This window comes from Crocuta crocuta, unplaced genomic scaffold, assembly GCF_008692635.1.
Source record: "Crocuta crocuta isolate KB4526 unplaced genomic scaffold, BGI_CrCroc_1.0 scaffold331, whole genome shotgun sequence".
In the NCBI taxonomy this organism is placed as follows: domain Eukaryota; kingdom Metazoa; phylum Chordata; class Mammalia; order Carnivora; family Hyaenidae; genus Crocuta; species Crocuta crocuta.
Genome location: NW_027531015.1, coordinates 376,947 through 390,637, shown reverse-complemented (window position 1 = coordinate 390,637; position 13,691 = coordinate 376,947). Strand labels below are relative to the sequence as shown.

Sequence of the window (13,691 nt, the reverse complement as noted above, 5' to 3'; positions counted from 1 at the left end):
GGCAAAATTTGTTTGTACTGAGCCCATGCTGGCTCCTGATGGTCACCTCTTATGTTTCTAAATGCCCACAGACCATCTGTTTGAGAATCTATTTTAGAATTTTGCTTGCAATCAGTGTCAAGCTCATCATTTACATATTTGCCTTCTTTGCATTTTTGGAACTTGGGGAACTTCTAGTTCTCTTCAGGATGAAAATCTAGTTCATATTACTGACATTCTTCATTAGTGATGAAGACCATTAGAAATTTTTTCTACCTAGTTTCAATTTTTTGTTAAAGTAATGGGATGACTGTGTTATACTAGAAAAGCATTTGAATCACACAACTAGCAAATCACTTCTATTTCAAACCCATAACTGTATCAGATTGTGGGGCTGATCCAGCATAAAATTAGATTACTCATCTGTTAGAGGAAATTTTCCAACAGGAAAATTTAGGTAGGATATGAGTCATATAATCTGACATTCTTCTGCTATCTAAATAAATCCTATTTCTTTTAACTAAACCATATGTTTTAAAAGAGTAAAGAAAAACTAAAAATGCAAAATTTTTGTGCATTGAACCCCTCAACCAATTAGATATTTTATACATTTGAATTTCTGAGTTATAGCTGGACCTTAAAAATAGGTCATTTTCTATTTCCAACTGCATTTTTTCTTAATTATTTTTGATTATTTAAATATAGCAAAGAAATTAAGCTATGATTACTTTTGTTTTCTCTCTAGGTGGTATTGTTTATAGCAAAAGCTAGTAGTAAAAGTTTTGAATATTGAAATATATAGTGCATTGTCTTTCTTCTTAAATTTTCTAAAGATCAATGACATTGCTAGGAGATGAAAATTAAACTTCATACCTTAAGTTGGTCAAATTGTATTTCATTTCTACAATGTACACTTAAGATGGTAATAAGTTGCTTCCATTGGGAAGTTCAGGTACACAAGTTACAATTAGGGGCCCATTGACAATGGTTTAGCCTTGGTAACAGAACCTGAGGTTGCACTCCCACCCCCTGTTCTCTTCCCTCCTTTAGTTTGAACTGCTGAGAGGTGAGGATGAGTTGTAGTGTAACTACAAAGGATGAGGGTGGTAAGAGAAAGAAAACAAGACAGAGCAGACCTTGGTGGATCTTAGGGGAAAACGAATCTATTATTTGGGGATTTAAAGTCCCTGTAAGGGCACCTGGGTAGCTCAGTTGGTTGAGCATCCCACTTCTTCTCAGATCAGATCTCCTGGTTCATGAGTTCTGCCCTGCCTTGGGCTCTCTGCTGTCAGCATGGAGCCTGCCTTCAATCCTCTGTCCACTTCTCTCTTTGCCCCTCCCCTGCCAATGCTTTCTATCTCAAAAAATAAATATTAAAAAATAAAATTAAAAAAATCCATGTGAGTGTGTTTATGCATGTGTCTCTGTGTGTGTTTGTGGATTTAATTTTTTTAATGTTTATTTGAGAGAGAACCCCCAAACATGTGTGCAAGTTGGGGAGGGGTAGAGGGAGGGGGATAGAGAATCTGAAACAGTCTCCATGCTGACAGCAGAGAGCCCGATGGGGCGGACTGGTACTCAGAACTGTGAGATCATGACCTGAGCCAAATTCAGATGCTTAACTGACTATACTACCCAGACATCCCTGACCATTCCTTTTCAGTCTGTTTTGGGGATTCCTCTTCGTCAGTTCATCTCTCAAGTGTCAGTATTTCATTGAATTCTGTCTCAGAAAATTTCTCCCTTTTTACACTGTCTCTAGTTTTCCACTTCCCTCATTTCAATTACCAGCTATGTGCCAATTATTTCGAAGCTATTGTGCCAACCCAGACCTCTTCTGGATTCTGAATTTCTCTAGGTGTTCTGTGGACATTTCAAATTCACTGTGTCTTCAGTTGAACTTAATATCTTTCTTCACAAACTTCGTTTTTCGTACACTCTATCTAGTGAATAGCAGCACCTCAGTAGCCAGTAAATCAGGGTATCAATCTTGACTCCTTTCTTTTTTTTTTTTTAGTGAAAATATTGCCAATGTTTTATTTTAATTAATTAATTTTCTTTTCAGCCATTTCATATAGAAAGAGGACACAAATAAATCCTCCCTCTTCAGATCATGGCAATTTTCATCTATCCCATAAGCATGACTCCTTTCTTATCACATCCATTTCTTCTCATAAATCACCACCTCCAGCTGAGGCTATCTACTAAACACCTAACCCATTTGTTCTTTTCAGCCCCATTGTCATGACCATAATTCAGGTCACTATTGTCTTTTCTTTAAATTATTGTATTGGCTCCCAACTTAGCCTCCCAGTCTCCAGTCTTCCCTTCTTCAGCTTCATTTTCCTCATTATGTATGATGCTTCTGAAACAAAGCCAACCGTGATGTTTTACATACAGCCCTTCTATGACTTCACATTGCTTTAAGAAAAATTCCAAACTCTACACCATGGTTTACAATACCTTTTATAATTTAGTCCCTGTTTATTTTCCCAGTCCCATCTGTAAACACTTTTTTAAGTCTAATCTTCAACTTTATTCAATTATTTTCAGTTACTCAAAGGCTCCAAGTTCTCTTTCACCTCCAGGCATTTGCATTGGGAATCTCTCTACATGAAATACTTTACCCCACATCTTCTATCTGGCCAACTCCTAACCATTCTTCATGTGTCAGGAAGGAGTTTTTCCTGAAACCCCAGACTGGGCTGAGTCCCCATTCTATATGCTTCTAGAGCATTTATGGCATGCATTTCAGGTGGTCTATTTGCCTGCCCATGTCTCTCCTAGAGTTCCATGAGGAGAATCTATTTCATTCACTTTTCTGTGTATAGCGCCTGAGCCTGAAACATGGCAGATACTTAGTAAATGTTGAATAAATGAGAGAAAAGCAAGACCAGGATGAAAATGGAAGTGTATTTACCTGGCATCACAAGCCTACATTGTGCTACCTAGCAGAAGTAATCTTCACAGTCACATCTGCATTCCTACTGTATTCTAGGCACTGTTCAAAGCAACATCCATACATTTGCTTTTCCCAACAACTCTGAGTAGATGAGGATTTTGATGCTTAGATAAATGAAGTAACTTGCCAAAGGTAAGACATTTATTAACTTGATGCCTTTCTCCTTCTTGGTAGGGGAACTGTGAGTGTTAACTATGCCTAACAAAATATATTACTAATCATATTTTGCATAAAAGGACCACTAACATCATTATGACAGACTTCAAGTTTGAGGCTTCACGTTCTCTGAAACAAAGTTTTAAGATCTTTAAATTAGAAAATATCATTTTGTTTTAAATAACCATACATCCTTTTTATGAGAAAACTGTTAAAATTATTTTTCAGAACCTTTGCCAGCATTATATAAATAATGTAAAACTTCAATGAAACTACCCTTCTTTATTCAAAATAGTTTCAAAGCCTTCTCTAGAAGGACAGATGGTGTTTTCATCATCTACAATAATATGAAGAATACTAAAGTCAGTCAAGGTGAAGCAAAGTACCAAGTTTCATAGAGCCAGGCCATTAATTTAAGATGCATAAAAAAATGTGTTCAGAATTGGGAATCTTTACAGAATCCCAAAAAACCCACAATATATTTAGCCATCCAAATTGTATTTCACAAGCTGCTCAGTGCATTCTATTTTTCTGTAAGAGATTAGTCAATATTTTGGCAATCAGATTTTCAGCAGGCAGTTTGAAGCTCTGCTTTGCACAGAGAAGGTGATCAGGGTTTATGTTGATGGAGTGCCTTTAAATGGCAACACTTTTAGCTTTATTCTGAAGGACCTACAAGCCAGTTGATTAACTTTCTATAAAAATTAATCTAGGGCAATAAGCACTGGGAAGAATTATATGAAACCTAAACCAATGACTATAGTTAGAGTGGTGGGATTTTTTCCCCCCTTAATTTTGTGGAGATGTTGTATGTGCCATAGATAAAAATCAGAGAGAGATCCAAGGTCTGTCTAGCAACTTGTGCCAGTGGCAGGCTTAAGCATGTGGCTCATGAAAGCAGCCTTGTCACCCTGTGGCCACTCCCCTCAGGCTCTAGTGTCTATTTTGGCTCAAGACTTGTGATACCAGTTAACAAGGTTCCTTCTGTCCCAAAGCACAAAACAAATTGTGCTCATTTGATTAGCCCAAACTCTGTAAAAACCCTGTACTCAGAAGCACATGTTTGTGTTGGGTGTTTAAGAACGTCCAGTGGAGCCCATGGATAGAAACAGGGATGCTGGGGGATGAGTTCTCCCCCACCCCTCACTGTGGGTGTCACGCTGCTGGAGAAGAAATAAGGGAACAGCTGGAGCGAGGCAGGGCCCTTGGCAGCAGAGCATGGTGTCAGAACCCAATCTGGTGAAGCAGAAAGCTGTTGGTAGTTACATCAGGAGTGCCAGGTCCTTTCCAGCTGCCAAAAGAGAATGACTGTGGGTGGGTGGGCAGAACAGAGAGGTAAAGGGAACAGTTCAGGCCCATTTCCAAGAAGGGGTGGGAAATAAGCGATGGAGAAGATGCCCTCGGAGATGTGACACGCTGGTGGGTACTCTGTGTGTGTAGGAGGGAGAGGGTTGTTACAACCTGTATTGGGTTACAGGTAAGGTAAGGTTGCTGTGCTCGAGGAGCTGTGTACTTAACTCAGTGATAAACTATTGAAGCCAAAGATGGGCTTTGTTTATGGGTTCACTGTGACTCCACACAAGAGGTTTGAAACTATTACAGGGCTCCTAGCATCTCTGTGACAGCACAGTCTTGGCACAAAAATGCAATCCATTAAAACTGCAAGGCTCTTGGGGCCCCTGGGTGGCTCAGTCAGTTATGTGTCTGACTTCGGCTCAGGTCATGATCTCACAGTTCGTGGTTCAAGCCCTGCGTCAGGCTCTGTGCTGACACCTCAGAGCCTGAAGCCTGCTTCAGAGCCTGTGTTTCCCTCTCTCTCTTCCTCTCCACTACTCATGCTCTGTCTCTCTCTCTCTCTCTCTCTCTCTCAATAATAAATAAACATTAAAAAAAAAAAAAAAGAACCCTGCAAAGCTCTTGTCTGACTTCTGTTCCAGAAGAGGGTTTCTTAAATTTCAGGGAGACATGTTGGTAGAATCCCAATGATCCACAGGCTTTCCAAAGAAGATTAAGTAGTACAATTTAACAGATACGATCCCTTGAAAATAACTTGTCTAAATATGAGTGAGTGACTTCCTGGTGGGAGGGTTAAAATATCAGTATTTAGTGTATTGACTCCTTATCTGTAGTTCACTTCATATAGACCCTCCATGTAGAATGGTCACTAAGTTCCACATCTCTGCAGACACCTTCTTCATTGCTTTTTTTCCCAATGCCTTTTTGTTCTACCCACGTGCTTGTAGTCTTTATTTGTTTTTATTTTTATTTTTTGGCAGCTCGATAACAAGTGGTGGGCCCAATAACAAGTGGTGGGCCCAAAAGGAAACAACTACAAAGCCTTTAAATAAATGTTTATCTCAGTTTTATTTTACTAATCCCTCCTCATTGTGCTTGTCCACATCACTTTGAGACATACAATATTAAATTGTATAGCTCTTTTCCATATTCTGCCCTGTAATTTTACCTGTTTCTTTGATCTCTCAATTTAGTCTCTTCTTAAGCTGAAAATAAAAATTCCTTAAAGATGAGGATGGATCTTTTATTATTTAGTATTCTCTCTGATGCATAAAGGGTGAACTGTGAACAACACTGATATAGAGTTAATAGCAAGTGTTTTTATTTCTTTACTTAGAACCTCAGACAGTACAGGTACAATTAGACCTTTAAAAATGCTTTATTGATTGATCAGATCATTCTGTATGTGGTTTTGTTTGTGAATCTATCTTGAACAAGTTGTTTGACCTCTTTTAATGTAGTTTTATTAACGCATTTTCCAGATCTAGATTTTTATGACTTAACAATAAAACCAATCCACCCCCAAATCCACACCACTACTTTATTATGTTTTTTTTTCTAAAATATTCTGGAATATAACAACAAACTATATTTGAATGAATAGTATTGATGTTGTTAAATTTGAAAATAACTTCAAATGACTTTTTGGGCTTAGAGTAAGCTCATCTTTGAAAACAATTCAGGAAGCTATACTCGTGTCTCTTCACATTGGTGGAATTGAATTTGTGCTCTTTGCAGAAAGCACTTTGTTCTAAATTGAAGATTGTAGTTGGGGTCAAATTAGATTATGTATGTGAAAGTGCCCTGTTAATTGGTCTATAAATATATGTCATTAGTATGAGTAATGAGATGATGGTCATCATGGAACATCCAAAATAAATTTAGGTAGTGAGGAACTGGGACCTCACTGGGTGTGGCTGACACTCTAGATAATTAGACAACTAGGTGCCACCAATCTAGTGCTTCTGAAGCTTTAATGTGCATAGACATCACCTGGAGGGGCGCCTGGGTGGCCCAGTAGGTTGAGCGTCTGTCTCGATTTCAGCTCAGGTCATGATCCCAGGATCACGGGATAGAGCCCCATGTCCCTTAAGATTCTCTCTCTATTCTTCTGCCCCTGCTCATGCTCTCTCAAAAATTTTTTAAAAATAAAAAAAAGGAAATCACCTGGATATATTGTTAAAATGATGCTTCTCCTTCAAAAGCTTGGACTCAGGCTTCAGTGTTTTAATTTCTAAAAAGCAAGCTTCCAGATGATGCCAACCTGCTGATCCACAGAAAACACTTTGAGCAGCAAGGTTCTAAGCCTTAATAAAGTTGCTGAGTAGAAAGAAAAAATAAAAAGGAAAAAGGATAAAGCCAAAGACTATGTTCTTCAAACTGCAGTCCATATGTAATGGACTCATATTATATATTCTTGTACCTTGTACCCCTAACCACATGCATGTGTGCACCCACATGCGTGCACGCGTACACACGCACACACACACACACACACACCCGTATAAGTACCTGAATAATTCCAGTTATGTTTGAGGTGGGAGAAGAAGTGGTTGGGATGTAAGAAAATAAGCAGTCTAGTATGCTTTTAAGATTTTTTTTATCATAATCCCCCTAAAAGCTTTTTGAAAAAGCTGTATTTCTCCTGTTATTTTAAATTGATATTTAAAATTTTTATTAAAAATTTAAACAGCAGGAAAGGATGTTGTTTATGGCATAGTGCAAGTATCTCTATTTGAAAATAAAGCTATTTTTTAAATATTTTTATTTATTTCTAGGAGAGAGAGAGAGAGAGAGACAGCGTGAGCAGGGGAGGGTCAGAGAGAGAAGGAGTCACAGACTGAAACAGGCTCCAGGCTCTGAGCTGGCAGTCAGCACAGAGCCCAGCGTGGGGCTCGAACCCACGAACCGCGAGATCATGACCTAAGCGAAAGTCAGACGCTTAACCGACTAAGCCACCCAGGCGCCCCGAAAATAAAGCTATTTTATTACTCTTCAATGGAAATGTAGATTCCACAGTGACTTGAAACATCATCCATTTTAAACATTAGTAAACAAGCTCCTCTCAGTTAGAAATTTCATGTTGTTTCTTTTTCTCATTCAACTTCCTTTCTAATTTCACATCTTTATAGACTTTTATCCTAATCTAATAGGCTTTAATGTAAAAAGTCTTATGGGGCATCTGGGTGGCTCAGTCTTTTGAGCGTCCAACTTCGGCTCATGGTTTGTGGCTTCAAGCCGCATGTCGGGCTCTGTGCTGACAGCTCAGAGCCTGGAGCCTGCTTCAGATTCTGTGTCTTCCTCTCTCTGCCCCAACACTGCTCACACTCTGTCTCTGTCTCTTTCTCTCAAAAATAAGTAAATGTTAAAGAATTTTTTTAAAGAAAGTCTTTTATTGGCAATATTATTGTGCTTCTTCACATCAAATATATATCCTATGACCATATATGTAAAATAATTTGCTTTGGGGTTTTTGTTTATTGTCACCTAAAAAGTAAACTTCATTGGGAATATATCTCTTACTGAGATGGATGGGGGAGGATGTATTATAGTGTGTTGATTAAAGAAATTGTTTAGGGGTGCCTGGGTGGGTCAGTCAGTTATGCATCCGACTTCAGCTCCTGGTCATGATCTCACAGTTTGTGGGTTCGAGCCCCGCATTGGGCAATGTGCTGACAGCTAGCTTAGAGCCTGGACCCTGTTTCGGATTCTGTGTCTCCCTCTCTCTCTGAGCCTCCCCTACTCATGCTGTCTCTCTCTCTCTCTCTCAGAAGTAAAAAATTAAAAACAAAAAAAACATTAAAAAAGAGAAGAAATTGTTTAAAGGATTATTTTTGAATTTGTCAATGTGTAATATTAAGATTAGGAATAAGAGGTAAGTCTTTCTTGTTAAAGTGGAGGAAATATGGAAAGAGGAGTATGAACAAAGACCCTTGGCATATTATCAAGTGAAGAAACCAATCTGGGTGCACCTGGGCGGCTCAGTTCCCTAAGCATCCAACTCTTAATTTTGGTTCAGGTCATGATCTTGGAGTTCATGAATTTGAGCCTCACCTTGGGCTTGCACTGACAGTGCAGAGCCTGCTTGGGATACTCCTTCTCTCCCTCTCTCTCTCTGCCCTTACCCCACTCATGTGGTCATGCTCTCTCTCCCTCTCTCAAAATTAAATAAATAAAATTAAAAAAAATTTTTAAACATTATAGAAAAGAAAGAACCCAATATGAAAAGGCTACATACTGTATGATTTTAACTATATGACATTCTGGGAAAGGCAAAACTGTGGAAGCAGTAAAAAGATCAGTGGCTGCCAGAGATTAGTGGGGAGGGTGGAATGAATAGACAGAGAAGAGGATTTTTAGGGCAATGAAACTACTTTGTCTAATACTATAATGGTGGATACATGTGATTATATATTTATCAAAACCCCTAAAATGTATGCCACCAAGAGTGAACTCTAATGTAAACTATGGACTTTGGGTGATTATGATGTAGGTCAATGTAGGTTCATCAACTATAGCAAATGTAGCATTCTGGTAGAGGATGTTGATAGTGGGAGAGGCTGTGTGTATGTAGGGGCAGAGGGTATATGGGAACTCTATACTTACTCCTCAATTTTGTTATATACCTAAAACTTCTCTAAAAAATAAAGTATAATAAAAAAGAGACTGCTGGTGACTGTCAGATGATTTTAAGAAAAAGTACATGGAAGTTGAAGATTTCAACATAGCCATAAAACTAACCATGCTTATGTGCTCTTTAGAAAGTCTTCATATACCTTCATATACTTACTTTGAAGACCTTTGGTCTAAGGTTATGGGAGAGCGAATAGATAAGAAAAATGTAGGAAAGATGGGTTATTCACTGAAAAAATGGTCTGGGGAAAACAGGGTAGACATAAAAAAATAAGGGTGGATCTCTACCTTACACTTCATCAAAAATTAAATTCTGAATGCATCAAAAAATTGTAAAAACCTTATAAGTGTAATAGTAGAAACATGATCTGGAGAGTGGTAGATGTGATTAGTGAGGCAGGCAATGAAACACAGCTGGTTTAAATAATGACAAGGGAGCTCATCAGTACTGTCATTGGTGTGTTAATATCTGACTTGTGAAATAATAAGAAGAAGAATAGTTAACTTTTATTGGGCACTTACAATGTTTTGGGCAGTGTTCTAAGCTCTTTACACGTATTAATGCATTTGATCTTCACAACAACCCAGTGTTGAAAGTATTCTTACCTCCATTTTCCAGATGAGTCAGTTGAATCACAGAGCATGGAAATCACATGATGCTTGGGATGGAAGCCAAGATTTATTAATTCAAATAACCTGGCTCTACACCCAGGGGCTCAGTCACCATACTCTGCTGTGAAGCAATGCTTATCTATGTTTTTTCTTAATGATAGATATACAAATTAATAAGTATTAAATTTTGACAAGTTTTATCTATAGTGATAAGTTTAAACAATGTGTACGTTTACTTTCCTTTAGAAAAAACTTTAAAGAAAGACTGTTTTTCATTAATAGTTCACTGAAAATACAGAATTGCTGTATCCCTTCTACCTTTCACTAACTGAAGAGTATAATTTTCACATCTTTTCAGGTTTACTTCACAGTTTAATTCATGGTATTTTTAAAAAATCATAGTGTATGCATAGTTTTAGAAACAAACTAAATGAGTTTGTAAAATGAGTTATTTTACAAATATGATTGTCAATAGTTCATCATGGAATTATGGGCAAACAGTTGTCCTTTAAATTTATTTTTCTGCTGGTTTTGAAGTTGAAAGCAAATGTTGTCACATTAGTTTCTTGGCAGAGTGAGTCTGCAAACCTTATTAGAGTTTATTATGAGTACCAAACAGCTCTAGCTTTATAATACTGTCATGAAATTATTATTGTGATATTACAAAATATACAAAATAATGGATTGTCAAGTGCTTGATAACAAAAATATTCAATGCTCTTTACTGTTAAATAGTCTTTAAGATGAAGTCAATTTTTGTTCAAAATTAAATGAAAACTAGTAAAGCTATTTGATTATGGTGATGGGGATGTAGAAAGCTTCATTCAATGTAGATTTTTGTTTTTGTTTTTGTTTTGTTTTTTAAGTTTTTATTTTAATTCCAATTAATTAACATATGGTATTATATTAGTTTCAAGTGTACAATATAGTGATTCAGCACCTCCATACATCACTCTGTGCTCATTACAAGTGCCCTCCTTAATCCCCATCACCTATTTAACTCATCCTCCCTTCCATCTCCCCTCTGGTAACCATCAGTTTGTTCTCTATAGTTAAGTATCTGTTTCTTGGTTCATCTCTCTCTCCCCCTCCCTCACTCTTCTCCTTTGTTCATTTGTTTTGTTTCTTAAATTCCACATATGAATGAAATTATGTGGTATTTGTCTTTTTCTGAAGGACTTATTTTAGTTAGTATAATACACTCTAGTTCTTTCCATGCTGTTGCAAATGTTAAGATTTAATTCTTTTTGATGGCTAAATAATATTCCAGTGTGTATATATACCTCTTCTTCTTTATCCATTCATCAGTCATTGGACACTTCAGCTGCTTCCATATCTTGGCTATTGTAAATAATGCTGCTATAAACATAGAGGTGTATGTATCCCTTTGAATTAGTGCTTTTGTATTTTGGGGGTAAATACCCGGTAGTTTGATTACTGGATCATAGGGTAGTTTTAACTTTTTGAGGAAGCTCCATACTGTTTTTGTTTTTTTTTTTCCAGAGTGGCTGCATCAGTTTGCATCACTATTCCCACCAATAGTGTAAGAGGGTTCTCCTTTCACCACTTCTTCACCAACATCTCTTGTTCCTTGTGTTGTTGATTTTAGCCACAATGGAGTTTTATTTATTCTAATCTGAAAGAAAATATAAACAGTGTGTACAGTTTTACTGTGTGTGAAATCCTGTCCTCAGCAGCCTACCTGGGAGGTCTTATTAATACAACAGTCTGTCTCTCATACTCTTTATTACTTGGAAATGCTTTGGGCTTAATCAGAGAAGTTGAAGAGTTATGTGTAGTACTTAGGGGCAAAATAACCTTTTGGCAGCTTGTAGAATTTCTTATAGGGGGTCAATTTTATTTAAAAGGGAGTTTGATAAACCGATTGGTAGAAGCTAACTCAGGTTGGTGTTTAGGCTTCCTGCATATCAAAGAAAGCAAAGGAAAGAAAATAATAATTTGGTTGGGAAGACAGTGTTAAAAGGAAAGAACACCTGAACTTGTGCAAATAACCAGCCAGGGCCTTTGGAAGCAACAGAGCTATCTAGTGGATATTTGTTTGTTCTGTGGTCTAAATTCTCCCTTTAGTCTCCCTTCAGTAAATTCTCTGTTGTTCAGTCATGCTTTGTGGAGTGATTTTTCTCCTTTAGAGGAACCCAGGTTGTGTTGAGTCCTGCTTATGGTTTACACATAGTAAAAAAAATGATTGCTTTTGGGAGCAGCTGATATGTAGATTACCCATGAATAGCTCTGCCTACTTGAAGGAAGTATGTCATAGCTGGGGGTGAGCAGTGAGCAGTGGTTAATTAACCTCTTCTGTTAATGTGCCAGAGGCCCTTCCCAGAACAAACAGCTTTTCTGAAAAAAGGCGCTCTGGATTCCAAGCCTACCCTGTCGTCGTGGCAGTTGGGAGCAATTCACACAGATACTCTCACTCTTCCACCACCCCTGGTTTTGGCAGGAAAAATCATGTCATTTGAATTTTGGAGCTAGTTGGGACATGGAGATAATTATGTTCAAGCCCCTAATTTAGGGAACAGAAGTATAGAGAAATTAAAGACATGCCTAATGTTATGGCTCATGCTAGCAGGGGATGGTGAGAATCCAGGCTTCTTAAGTTTCCAACCAGTGTTCTTTCTACGACACCAGAAAATCTGAAGAAATCTGGAGAAGAAGGAGGAAAAATCATACTAGCAAATACAACTAGGGCATCAGTGAAATGATGAAACTGATATATGGCTGTTTTCCTCTTGCAGTAGACTTTTGATGTTTCATCTGAAAAAAATACACAAGGTAGAAGAAAACATGAAGAGCCAAAAATGTAAGTAGCAGGTGCTAAGTTTTGTGCAATGAGTTGTGTGTTCATCTTTTCTCATTGGTGAGAAATGGTTTAACCACCAGCTGGGTGGGTGGAGAAAGAAAATTCTTGGTGGCATAAGTTTCAATCATAGCCCACCAGCTCATCCATACAACACATGAAGAGATCGTGATTATGAAGGGCCACACAGAAGAACCAGGTGTGCAGTGAGATACAAGAAATATGCATTTCTTCAGATGTCACAAAGTTTCGTATTCATTACTGAGTAGTCATTATAATAGCATCATTTGGTTCAACCAACAGTATCCACAATAGAGCAAAAGAAAACCTCATGACAGTAGTAGTATTCTAATACCACTAATTCACAAACACCCTGTACATTCTCTTTTTACGGTGCTTTTCAGGTCATAGAAAATGATGGAATAATCTCTTTATTTCTGAATTTATAATCTATACTTCTTGGATTCTTGACAAATGCTTTAAAGGTTGCTATATCTATGGTGCCATTCATCTTGGTGTTTAAATGCTCATATTCGTTAAGCCAAAAGAAAGCACACATGAGCCATGAAAAGACTTTCTCCCAAGCCAGCAGCCTCTAGTCTGAAGTAATAATTTCAGTGGGAAGGGTGAGAAGGTTCCTTCGATGGATTCACAGTGGCTTCCAGACAGCTGATACAAAAATGAGAGGGAAGCTTATGTGGGCAGTCACTGTTGGCTGGTTTATGGTGGGGATTACAAAAGGAATTCTGGAGGCCTTAGAATCTCTCAGTCTCTCAACAAGAATTTCTGTTTAGGTTCTAACCAGTGTTTATGACAATGGGCCTTCTAATATGATATATTGAAAAGGCAATACTACCAACACTATGGAGTTGGTCTTTCTAAATACAGAAAATCCCAAGGAGAAATAATTTTCTCATATATTAAATAGCATTGTGGTTTTCTGCATTAAGCATACTTAACACTGTATGGGAAATAGTTCTTTGGAGGGATATATGTATGCCTTCCTATAACTGGAACCCAAAGTAGGTTATTTTAATGATTTAGACCATATGGTAAATCTCCTATTTTACTCAAAAGAAAAGGTATCTCCAAGAGTGATATATACATACAATGAAATACATATTAGTCAAGGATCTCCAGAGAAACAGAACCAATAGGAGATTAGATAGATATAGATAGATAGATAGATAGATAGATGGATAGATAATTTGAATAAGTAAGTAAATAAATAAATAA

At 37.5% G+C, this 13,691-nt stretch overlaps 1 non-coding gene across 1 annotated transcript; it reads right to left on the bottom strand.

Annotated features, from left to right (window-relative positions):
• Positions 1 to 2,030: 2,030 nt before the first annotated feature.
• Positions 2,031 to 2,178, bottom strand: LOC144237235 (small nucleolar RNA SNORA29). Its single transcript, XR_013336794.1, has one exon. It is a non-coding gene; the product is annotated as a small nucleolar RNA SNORA29 (small nucleolar RNA).
• Positions 2,179 to 13,691: the final 11,513 nt, after the last annotated feature.